Here is a 13644-nt window from a genome sequence, read left to right as displayed (position 1 = left end):
AAAATAGAGGATGAATGAAACGCAGAAGACTGATTACAGTAATGGAAAGCGAGAAGAAAAGACGTTATGTTATATATGAAGGAAAGGAAACGCAGGACCAAACTAATAAATATCAGTGGTCAGCGAGCACTTTGGTGTGATCAGCTGTTCGTTTTGCAACAAAATGATGTAACTGTCAGTGCATGATCAAAGGTAAACCTGCGCATGCGCACATGGCATGCGCATGCATAGGTTTACCTCTGTCTGCTTGACTGCGTGAAGTGAGCGATTTCATGCACATTATTTGCTCGGGAATCCCCTCAAATTAAATAACTTCTCAGCCACAGAATAGCCTGATATTTTGTGAGATATTACAGAAATAAACATATATCACAATGACCACATTTCAAAGGGAACTAAATTTCACCGATTTTATGAAATTGAAAGGCTGTCTTGCTTTAAATTGTTTTGAAGATAATGAAACAAATATTCAGTCAAATATGTCTAATGTGTAGTGTCTTACAGTAACAGGGGCCCAGACAAAACTCTTTACACTTCCTCATTTTTTGCTCTCAAGATTGCAAAAATCCTCACCTACTAAGCCTAATTATTGAAGTCTTTCAATGACATTCACTGCAACAACCAAACCCTGATGTGTTTTGGAACAGTTTATATGCTTGCATACAAACACATCGCTCCTCTGATAATTTGTCGTCGTCACTGACGGACCTGATCCAGGCTTGAGGCGAACCATGTTTGGTTGATTTGGCCAGAATTGCAGCAGTAGGCAGGGCCGTAACTACCATTGAGGACACCGAGGTCATGTCCTCGGCATTTTTTTCCCACGTTTTTTTTTTTTTCACTCAGAAATGTGAAATTAATATATGATGAAAATCGTTCTGACTTTGATCGGTGGAAAATTCTAAATTCAGCTTGCATCCCCATGTTCTCATTTGTTTGTCTAAAAATAAAGTCCACATAATCATTTTTAAACGAAGCTGAAATATCCGACATTGGAAACATTTCATATTAGGCAGCCTCGCGATAGTCAGCTAAGCACCACGGGATATACAAGAGTTGAGAAGTGTTCTCATCAAGGTCCGACTCCACAGCCAGTCAGTTTGTCAATTAGTCATGGAATCTGAAAATTGACATAAGATGAAGTCTACTACACTAAAACAAACCAAACTCAGCTTTGGAAAGTCAACAAGTGAGAGAAAAAGAAAGAGGGAAGAAGGCGAGTTAATTTTGCCAGTCACTGACAGTTATGTGCCGGAATGCTTATGATCATTAACAGTGCAATTTTAATTAGCATTTCAAGCAACAACAGTCGAAGCCACTTAGCTAGATAGGATTTTCGTTTTCCAGGCGGCACAAACTCTTTTATTCTCTCTCTCGATTTGATTTGGTGCGTTTCAGATCAGAAAAGGCTGGACAGTCGTGACCTGTTGTTTATGAAGTTATTGGGTACTGACGAGACTTGAGCTATTTTGCTAACTTACCAGACTATAGGCTAACGTGAACCCAAGACACTATTGTTTTGATCATTGGTTGTATTTTCGAATGGAAATGAAAATGGGTAGCAAACTTATTATGTTCACATTTTATTTACAACATGATGTACCACCTCTGACTGCTTTCTGTCAATCATGAACAGCCCAGCCGCGTTCACAGCTCCTCCTCCGATCACCAGCTGGAGATGAGCCTCCTCTCGGGAAGTCTTGTCCCTCCCCTCTTATTGACTCCCATCTCCAGTGAGGCTCAGTCTCTGAATGTAGCGTTTTAGTCGGTTTTGTCCAATAACCGTCTAGTATTTTGCTATTGAAAAGGGCATATATTTTTTAAAAAGCAATTGAAGTCCATTCAGGCTCGGCTAGATTGCGTTGTCACTCACTCACTCACTCACTCACTCACTCACTCACTCACTCACTACTTTTGTGATCGTGCAGTTTTGAAATTGTTAAAATAAACATGTTCACCTACATGTTCATCTTGTTGGGCTTGTGATTTTGACTCGTTTCCAAAATGTATGAAAAGTCATCATATTAGGACATTTTTTTTTTGGCAAGTAAGATGTATCGCAATGTTTGACCTCGGTATTTGAAAAATCCTGGTTACGGCCCTGGCAGTAGGGTAGCCAGTTCCTTTCTGCACACACACACACACACACACACACACACACACACACACACACACACACACACACACACACCCGCATGGGCAATTTAGAGTATCCAGTAACCTAACTGCATGTCTTTGGACTGTGGGGGAAACTGGAGCACCCGGAGGAAACCCATGCAGACAAGGGGAAAACATGCAAACTCCACACGGAATACTGAGATTGTACTGAAATATGGCTTTGTTAACAGACTGACAGAGTGCAGAGAGAGAGAGTAATTGTGTAACAATGCCTGCAATGAGCCCTCTTAACTCTTGCACAAACCTAATCTTCTGACTTTTCTGGAGCCACTCGTAGACACACTACTCTCTTAGCTTTGGTCCAATATTTAGACAGCGCCAGTGGATTTTTCTTAATAAACAGATACAATTTACATGGATAATACAGTGTGAGTTTGAAGAAGCTCTTTGTTTAACCTTCATCCTACCAAGTGGGGTCCATCTGGACCCCGCACCTATATGTTTGTTTGCCATTTTAAAAATATGTGACATACTGCCTCACCGTTTTATGAATTTGTCGGAATTTATGTCTTAATTAAAACACTAAAGCAACGGAAGATCAGCTTTTTGCATTGTGAAGGTATAATTAATTTGTTACTGGGGTCCAACCGGACCCCAGAGTAAAGTTTATCTGTCTTTCATTTTATAATTGAATAGCACACTGAAAGTTAACTTCTTTTATTTCTTTTATGTTCCATAATGAAACTACCAAGGCATTCCTTCTTGGGGTCCATGTGGACCCCACTGCTGCAATAAGCACAGGCTGCAAAACAAAAGCCCTAAATTATTTTACAATTACTTTTTTGTTTTAAATTCTGTAAGAAAAGACCTAAGTTGTAATCCAGAATGTTTTACAGCTGCATGAGCTGCAAAAATCATGTACATAATGCCAATTTTTTTTGTGGCGCTATAATTTGCTACATGTATGCTAGTTATTGCAATATTATTGCAATGTTATTGCATTTATAATACATCACTGATATTCAGCCATAGTGGATTTTGTTCTTCAATAAAGTTATGTCTGTTTGCGGCATTGAATTGGTTCTTACTGCATTGATTTCAAGGTATTCCCTCCTGGGGTCCATACGGACCCCGCCTGGTAGTTTGTGTATGTAAAATTGGCTGGTAGGATGAAGGTTAAGTGTGTTCTTTATGCCTTGGGCCCTTTAGTGTATTGCTGTTATTAATACAAGATGTTCTGAACAAAACTTATCTGGTGATTTTGTCTTTATAAGCTTTAATTTTAAAGAAAAGTATTGGGGTCCAAACGGACCCCACATGGTAAGATTAAAGTGTAAAATAGCATGGTAGGATGAGGGTTAAGGAGGCTCTTTGAATCACATTGTTAATAATTGTGGCATTTTTGCATGCAGCGTGTGCATAGCAATGCAAAGCAATTCTTTGTCGTTCCCCTGAACCCAAACTGGGATCATATGGAAGCCCAACCTTGCTTAAATGCACTTGAGATGTGCTGTTAGTTACTGAAATTAAAATACATTATTAATATTGATGCTACTTAACTCTAGATATTTCTAGGCTAGATAGATATTCCTGTCTTAATGCCATAGATCCATTCCATTTTCCCAACTAACATTCAGTACTGGATGCGTCTATTTAGCTCCATTACTAGCAGATTCTCCTGCTATAGGAATCAGACATTATCAGACCAAAATGTCGGCATTTTCAACAAACCCATGAGGCAGTAACTGAATATATATATATATATATACACCAGCCACTTTATTAAGAACACCCACACACCTGCTGTTTTATGCAGTTATCTAATCAGCCAATCCCTTGACAGCAGCACAATGCATGAAATCATGAAGATACAAATCTTGGAAGATGGCTCTGGACACTTAGAGTAATGCTTTTATGGCTGAGGACTACAGTTAACTTGCTAACTTTAGGACTGCAGTTGTCACAAACAGTTTTGCACTCAAGTTTCCATCAATGAACAGGTTATAACTTCAACAAAACAGACTTCATGTTAAAACTATAATGAATTTCCTGGTTTCATAGTTATACTTTGTGACTATATAATACACTGTTATAGTAGCAAGTTAATCACGTTGTCTGTTATCACCCAGATGAGGATGGGTTCCTTTTTGAGTCTGGTTCCTCTCCACGTTTCTTCCTCTTGTCGTCTGAGGGAGTTTTTCCTTGCCACCATTGCCACAGGTTTGCTCATTGGGGGTAGATTAGGGATAAAATTAGCTCATGTTTAAAGTCTTTAATTTTCTGTAAAGCTGCTTTGCGACAACGTCTACTGTTAAAAGCACGATAAAAATAACTTGAATGGGAAAAATTGTGATCTCTGTGACTTTCACTGTGGCATGGGTGTTGGTGCCAGATGGACTGGTTTGAGTATTTCAGAAACTGCTAATCTCCTGGGGTTTTCACACATAACAGTCACTAGAGTTTACACAGAATGGTGCGAAAAACAAAAACACATCAAGTGAGTAACAGTTGTGTGGGTGGAACCGCCTTGTTGATAAGAGAGGTCAGAGGAAAATGGCCAGATTGGTGGGTGCTGCGAGGAAGGATATGGCAACTCATAGCAACTCTTTACAACAGCAGAAGACCACATTGGGTTCCATTCCTGCCAGGCAAGAACAAGAATCTTGGAATCAAGAACAAGTTCCTAAGTAAGTGGCTGGTGATATATATATAAAATTCCCCACTCGCCCCTTCCTTCAGGCGGTCCCCCCCCCAGTCTCGGCTCCTCTACCAGATGTTTGGGAGTTTGAAGGAGTTTGAGTGTCCAGTATCTTAGCTGTTCCTAGGACTGCGCTTTTCTGAACAGAGATCTCGGATGTTATTCTTGGAATCTATTGGCGCCACTCTCCTAGTTTGGGGTCACTGCACCAAGGGCTCCTATCACCACTGGGACCACTGTTGTCTTCATCTTCCACATCTTTTCTAGCCCTTCTTTCAGTCTTTGATACTTCTCAAGCTTCTCAAATTCCTTTTTCCTGATGTTATTGTCACTTGGTATTGCCACATCTATCACCACAGCCTTGTTCTTCCATTTGTCCAAAACTACCATGTTCGGTTGGTTTGCCATCTGTCTGTATCTGGAAGTCCCCCAGGATCTTAGCTTGGTCATTCTCAACCACCTTCAGATGTGTGTCCCACTTTGACCTTGAGAGTTCCAGTCCATACTTGGCACAGATATTTCTGTACACTATGCCAGCCACTTGGTTATGGCGTTCCATGTATGTTCTTCCTGCTTGCATTTTACACCCTGCTGTTCTGTGCTGGCTTGTCTTGGGGGCATCTTTGCACAGTCTGCACCTGGGGTCCTGCCTTGTGTGGTAGAACCCGGGCTCTATCAATCTTGTGCTCAGGGCCTGTTCCTGTGCAGCTACGATTGGTGCCTCTGTGCTGTCTTCCAGTCCATCTTTATCCAGCCACTAGTAGGATTTTTCAATATCAGCCATTTCTTCTATCTGCTAGTGGTACATCCCATGCAGTGGTTTGTCTTTCCAATACACACACACACACACACACACACATACAGGATATCAGTGATTGCATGCTCTGATTGGATATATATATATATATATATATATTAGGGCTGTCGAAGTTAACGCGATATAACGCGATCTCAATTTATTGCGATTAAAAAAAATGGTGGCGTTAACGCAAATTCTAATTTGGCCCTGCGAGTCACCCGTAGTTCATGTTGAGGCTTGTTCTGCGCTGCTGCAATAAGAGTAAGTGATGGAGAAAGGTCTGTTAAACGGGAAGTTTCATTTCAAAAGAAGAGTGTGATTGAGTTGGTTTTGGTATACACTTTGCAGTTCTAAAATACTTTTGTAAAGTGAGATTTCAGTATGCTGTAGCACTGTGATATGACACTAAATGTATTTACTGAAGTCCAACTGCAATTTTATTTTTGTTTGCACAGCACTGTGAAGTCCTATAGGCTGCGACTGAATACAACTCCAGCACAATTGAAGTTTTATTTAATTTTTACTTTCTTTTGTCACACATGTCTGAACTGAGACACAGTAGTATGTGACTACATGTTTTATATTTGAGACTACAGCTCCCTAATCCATCACAAAATCCAATTTTGTGTTTTGTATGTTCAGTACTGCCTAGTATGTGAGTGAATAAACTCCCTTACCATTTTCTCATGTCCCAGCAGTTTTTAACAAGTACTTTTAGCATAAAATGTGTTCACCATTTTAATTGTAACATTTCACTTTAAAAGCCTTATTCATTTACATGGATTTAAAAAAAAATGTGATTAATCGCGATTAACTATATGAAATTCTGAGATTAATTGCGATTACATTTTTTAATCGTTTGACAGCCCTAATATATATATATATATATATATATATATGCGGGCGGCACGGTGGTGTAGTGGTTAGCGCTGTCGCCTAACAGCAAGAAGGTCCTGGGTTCGAGCCCCGGGGCTGGCGAGGGCCTTTCTGTGTGGAGTTTGCATGTTCTCCCCGTGTCCGCGTGGGTTTCCTCCGGGTGCTCCGGTTTCCCCCACAGTCCAAAGACATGCAGGTTAGGTTAACTGGTGACTCTAAATTGACCGTAGGTGTGAATGTGAGTGTGAATGGTTGTCTGTGTCTATGTGTCAGCCCTGTGATGACCTGGCGACTTGTCCAGGGTGTACCCCGCCTTTCACCCGTAGTCAGCTGGGATAGGCTCCAGCTTGCCTGCGACCCTGTAGAAGGATAAAGCGGCTAGAGATAATGAGATGAGATATATATATGCTTATCCACAGTATATGAGCTGATATTCTAGTCAGAGAGTAGTCAATCAGAGCATGCAATTACTGATATCCAGTAAGTGTGTGTGTGTGTGTGTGTGTGTGATTGGCTACTCTCTGACTAGGATATCAGCTCATATACTGTGAGTAGTGAAAAACAAAATACTTTGCTATTAATTATTTAAAAGAAACAAAAATAGCTAAAAGAATATAGTCCCCCCAATATCTCCTGTTCCACATTCCAGCCCAGGCGGTGGTGGTAATGTACCTTTAAGTTAACCAACTTTTGCCAACCAACAAAAAACCCGAATGAAGAAGAAGAAAATGGCAGAGTTTGTTACTGAACCAACTGAGGATGAAATAAAAACTCTACTCGAAAACAAAACTCCCCAAAAATAAAAAAGCAACAAAAATTGGAATAAAAGTTTTTGATGGTAGGAATGTATGTTTTTTATTCTTCAAGAATTATTATTATAGCATTTTTCACAAATTGCTACTGTCATTTCCCCAGTTTGTTTACATTCTTAGCGAAAACGATTTTGTTGGATGTTTTGTATAAAGTTTTTATTTATCGAATTTGAAAAAAACCCACTGTTTCTCAAAATCCAGTGAATGTAGATAGAAAACAACAGTTATTCCACTTAATATTGTTGTGCATGGCTTATAGCCGACTCAGCGCTGTGTGCCTCATAGGCTATCAGCTCATGTACGACTCGATTTCATGGAATAACTGCGACACAGTGGTGTAGTGGTTAGTGCTGTTGCCTCACAGCAAGAAGGTCCAGGTTTGAGCCCTGTGGCCGGTGAGGGCCTTTCTGTGCGGAGTTTGCATGTTCTCCCTGTGTCTACGTGGGTTTCCTCCGGGTGCTCCGGTTTCCCCCACAGTCCAAAGACATGCAGGTTAGGTTAACTGGTGACTCTAAATTGACCGTAGGTGTGAGTGTGAATGGTTGTCTGTGTCTATGTGTCAGCCCTGTGATGACCTGGTGACTTGTCCAGGGTGTACCCTGCCTTTTGCCCGTAGTCAGCTGGGATAGGCTCCAGCTTGCCTGTGACCCTGTAGAACAGGATAAAGCGGCTAGAGATAATGAGATGAGAGACCTCCTGCTACTAACCCCATATCAAGAACACACAAAATGTATCCTGTTCTTACTAATTAGGTGACATTTGGGCATACCTAACAAATGTTCACCTAAATGTCACCTAATTGGTTACCTGCATTGGTTAGATCTGGATAACAAATACACACCTCCTGCTACCAACCCCATATCAAGAACACACAAAATGTATCCTGTTCTTACTAATTAGGTGACATTTGGTCATACCTAACAACCTGTGTTTTCTTCCCCCCCCCCCCCCCCCCCACTCTGTCTGTCACTCTGAGTTACATATTGATCCTGAAACTGAGATGCTGACCTCTTCTGCTCTTCGGACCTGCCTGATCCATCCTGATGCCCTATGTCTGGCTAGAGTCTCATCACATCGCTCCTGTGGAGGACGGCCCCATACAGACAGTCAAAAGTCGCACTTGGAAGATGGCTCTGGACACTTACAGTAATACATTTATGTCTGAGGACTACAGTTGACTTGCTAACTTTCGGACTGCAGTTGTCATGAACAGTTTTGCACTCAAGTTTCCATCAGTGAATAGTTTATAACTTCAACAAAACAGACTTCATGTTAAAACTATAATGAATATCCTGGTTACACAGTTATACTTTGCGACTCTATAGGACACAGCTGTAGAAGTGAGTTATTTATAATCAGATTATCTATCACCCAGATGAGGATGGGTTCCCTTTTGAGTCTGGTTCCTCTCGAGGTTTCTTTCTCATGTCATCCGAGGGAGTTTTTCCTTGCCACCATCACCACAGGTTTGCTCATTGGGGATAAATTAGGGATAAAATTAGCTCGTGTTTAACCCTCATCCTACCAACTGGGGTCCAATTGGACCCCAGAGGGTATTTTTCATATGCCACACAATTGTTATTCGCACAATTTTTTTTATTTTATGACTTTGTCAAACTTTGTCAGGTTGTTCCAATACAACATTTTATTTCAGGTTTCTAATTGTTATGCGGCAATAATAAACAATATTCCTTTGGGGTCCGATCGAACCCCAGTCAGAAATGTGAATTTGTCAACATTTTTGATGCATATATCATACTGATTTTGTTTTTTTTTACAGTGAATAATGGCAAACAATAGAAGATTGGCAAGATACACTGCTGCTCAAGCCCTAAGAGCTATCCTAGAGGTAGATGATGGGTCTGATTTAGAGGTTTCAGACCTATCAGATGCAGAAGAGGATTATATTTCAGAACAGTCAGAATATAGTGACACTGAATCCGTAGACCCAGGAAATGGAGAACAAGTTAATGCTAACCAGCTTCCTCAACCCAACCCAAACGGACCCCAGTCAGTAAACCTTGTACAGAACATAGATTCTGTGTTCAGAAATGTTTATTTTCATATAACATTCTTGCATATGCTTATATTTTTTCACATTTAGACTCTGACACAAATACAACTCCATTTGAATTTCAGGTAATTCAGTTACAAAAAATCGGCAAAATATCTCAAAATGTGCCTATTTTTTTAGGGTAGTATGTGCCGATTATAGCTTAGTTAGAGTAGATAAACTGTTAATAATGAGCATTTTTTATTGTAATCCTGTTTGTTTTTAATTAATAAAATAAGTTCTAACTAAAAATGTTGTTTGTCATCAATACTTATTGAAAAAAATTCACATAATTGTAATTGGGGTCTAAACAGACCCCAGTAGGTAAGATTTGTATGTAAAATATGTCGGTAGGATGAGGGTTAAAGTCTTTAATTTTCTGTAAAGCTACTTTGCAACAATATCTGTTGTTAAAAGCGCTATACATATAAACTTGACTTGAACACACACACACATACAGAGAGAGAGAGAGAGAGAGAGAGATGTGAGCACTCACACCCTGAATCAATTTGGGCTCTGGGAGCAACAAAAGCAAATTTAGATGTTGTGAAATATGTTGTGAAATGTCTAGATTTTTTTTTCACTACTGTACTTGAATTCAATGTAACACTATGCACACTAGTGAAACTCGAATCCTCCCATAAGCATGGACATACACTATATTGCCAAAAGTATTTGCTCACCTGCCTTGACTCACATATGAGCTTAAGTGACATCCCATTCCTAATCCATAGGGTTCAATATGACGTTGGTCCACCCTTTGCAGCTAGAACAGCTTCAACTCTTCTGGGAAGGCTGTCCACAAGGTTTAGGAGTGTGTTTATGGGAATTTTTGACCATTCTTCCAGAACCACATTTGTGAGGTCACACACTGATGTTGGACGAAAAGGCCTGGCTCTCAGTCTCCGCTCTAATTCATCCCAAAGGTGTTCTATCGGGTTGAGGTCAGGACTCTGTACAGGCCAGTCAAGTTCATCCACACCAGACTCTGTCATCCATGTCTTTATGGACCTTGCTTTGTGCACTGGTGCACAGTCATGTTGGAAGAGGAAGGGGCCAGCTCCAAACTGTAAAAACAGTCTGCATTCAGTGCTTGATTTTATACACCTGTGGCCATGGAAGTGATTGGAACACCTGATTCCGATAATTTGGATGGGTGAGCAAATACTTTTGGCAATATAGTGTATATTTTAATGGCATGCTTGAATGAGGAATGTTTGTGGACTGGTTTCATGATAACTGCTATTTCTAGAAAAAAGAACTTAAAACATTTTGTTAAAGGTTAGTTTCTGGAAATCTCACACTTAATTGCATATGCTAAAGAGAGCCATTAGATGTGCTTTGTTGTGAGCATATTACTTTCAAACCATAACTTTTGGTTTATAAAGTGTTAACCAGAAGATGTATGTAGATTCTACATAAGCAGAAGCAGTATGTATATATTATCATTGCTTCACCTTAAACATTGCGGAAAAGGTGACAAAATGAGGATGTTTTCTGTGTTAATTCATTTTTAATAATAAATGTCATTCTATACAGTCTCAATGTTCATTCTCTTCTGAGTCTCTATCACTCTGTCACTTCCTCTACTTGAGTCAGTGCATCCTATCCAGGACAACCCACAATTGGCAAAATGTTGACTTGGCATTGATTTTTCCAAACCCTTTTACAGGTTTGGGAAACAGTTCTGGGTTCAGACACCACTCCTCTGGCCATACACACTGCCTCAACTGAGCAGATGGGCCCACCTGAGGTGATTCCATTCAAGGCAATGAAATCTGCTTGACCTTTGCTGTCCTGATGGTTGATGTAACTGACAATGTCTGCACAAGTGAACATGCTCCGACACATGGTGATGTCTCAGGCCTGGTAGAAAGAACATGAGCTCCAGATGGACTGCTGTCAATTCCAGTTGATTGATGTGTCCATATGCCATAGGACCACATGCCCACTCTGCCCATGTGGCACCACTTTGCTCCCCAGTCTGTAATGAAGCTTCTATGCTGACTATCTCTGTGATGGGGTACCACTCCTAAGCACACTCCTTCAATTCGAGAATCCTTGCATCTCCAGCAAGCTAGCACCTGGGCTGCTCTCAGACATGTTCCATCAGCTGATAACTCATTTCTGAAAAGCTTGTTGCTCCAGTTAGCCTCAGAGAATTACTACTGGAGACCTGGCTAAATCTTACTTGCAAATATCAGTTTTAAGGAGATCACTTTTTCTGAGCTTACTGTGAGTCAGAGCACTCTAATGTCTGAGAGCATGGTGGACAAATTCTGAATGGCCTGCTCCTTGAGGGGGCACAAAATAGTTAGTCATCCAAACACAGCAGTATCCTTATGTCACTATTTTGATGGGCATGCTGTTTAGGGCTTATCACACAAAATGGACCAGAGGCACTCGGACACCTGCTAGGAGCCTGAAAGCATGACCCTCCCTTTCTTAGGCTTCTCTGAGGCAGGCGGGACCATTACATTGGAAAACACATGATCTCAAATGGCTCAGATGTTTCTGAGATACAGTCCCCTCCAAAAGTACTGGAACAGCAAGGGCAATTCTTTTTTTTTTTTTTTACTATACACTGAAGGCATTTGGGTTTGTAATCAAAAGATGAAATGAGACAATAGATCAGAATTCCAGCATTCATTTCCTGACAGATAGACCTAGATATTTGAAACAACTTAGAACATTGCACATTTGGTCGCAGACCACCCAATTTTCAGGTGAGCAAAACTATCATATCAGATGAACTTAAAGTAAACAACACTTAATATTTGGTTGCATATACATTGCTTGCAATATCTGCATCAAGTCAGTGACCCACTGACATCACCAAATTGTTGCATTCTTCTTTTCTGATACTTTCCAGGCTTGTCCTGCAGCTTCTTTCAGTTATTGTTTGTTTTGGGAGGTTTCTCCCATCAGTCTTCTCTTCAGGAAGTGAAATGCTGCTCAGCTGGGTTAAGACCTACTGATAGACTTGGCCTGTCTAAAACCACCACCACCCCCAATGAAGTCCATTGGTGTGTTGGCAGTATGCTTTGGATCATTGACTTGCTGCATGATGAAGTTCCTCCCAATTAGACTGGATGCATTTCTCTTTAAATTGGCAGACAGCATATGTCTGTAGACTTTTGAACTCAATCTGCTGCTACCATCATGAGTTGCATCATCAAGAAAGATTATTGAGCCTGTCCTAGAAGTAGCCATGACACTACCTCCACCATGGCTGACCAATGAGCATCTGATGTTTTATATCATGAGCAGAGCCTTTCTTTCTTCATGCTTTGGCCTTTCCATCATTTTGGTCGAGGATAATCTTGGTTCCAGAACTTTTGTGGCTCATCTCTGTATTTCTTTGCAAATTTCAATCTGCCCTTCCGATTCCTACTGCTGATGAGTGGTTTGCATCTTGTGATATGGCCTCTATAATTCTATAATTCTTCACCTTCCAGAAGCCCTCTCCTGATTGTCTAAATATAACACAGCAGCCTCATTTGTGTTTATTTGAGCTTTGCACAGCAAAGCAGAAGGACTTTTGCAGTCTAAACTACAGGAGTTATGTGGATATCTTACAAGTAAGCTAGCCAGCAAACATTTTCACTTATCTTCCAGATGTAATCTATCAATTTACTTGTAACAAGTGTCAGTTTCAGAATACAAAGGTTGTTATAAGCCAGCCAAGAAAGAAAGAAAGAAAGAAAGAAAGAAAGAAAGAAAGAAAGAAATTCCCACTTTGGATCAATACTTTGTTGTGGTGAACCTCAGGCCTATATCACTGGGAGCTAAATGCTCTCAGTAGAGCCACCCTTGGTGAAGGGAGAAGAAGGGATAAGTCAGTCAAACCAGACTGGAGTTTATGGGGACCAATCCCTGGAGACAGGCCTGAGAGCAGTCCCCACCCTTAATAATGACGTGGGTCTGTTAGCCTCATCACCAGGAATATGAAAGGTGGAAGTCAGGTTAAAAACCTGTTGGGTTGCAGGCATGTGATAGACAGTCTTAGACAGACAGACAGACAGATAATTGGGATTTTCCCCCATTGGACAAGAAGGCTGCCTCCATGAGCTTTGGAGATCTCAGGAAGGAAAACTCTGACTGTTGTTTGTGCATATTGTAACAGTCAAAATTGTGAAATATGCCTTTAAGACATGCTGTGTTCCCTACAGAGGCGGCATCATCAGCCCGCACTTGTGTTTTCTGTTAGTCAAGCCGCGCACTTTGCAGGAAATGGATGTCTGCTAATGAGCTCCTCAACTCAAGAGTAGCATTTAGGGAATGTGTG

The sequence above is a fragment of the Neoarius graeffei genome, chromosome 22 (genome assembly GCF_027579695.1).
Source record: "Neoarius graeffei isolate fNeoGra1 chromosome 22, fNeoGra1.pri, whole genome shotgun sequence".
In the NCBI taxonomy this organism is placed as follows: domain Eukaryota; kingdom Metazoa; phylum Chordata; class Actinopteri; order Siluriformes; family Ariidae; genus Neoarius; species Neoarius graeffei.
The sequence above is the reverse complement of the archived record's forward strand: the minus strand, read 5'-3'. Positions refer to the sequence as shown.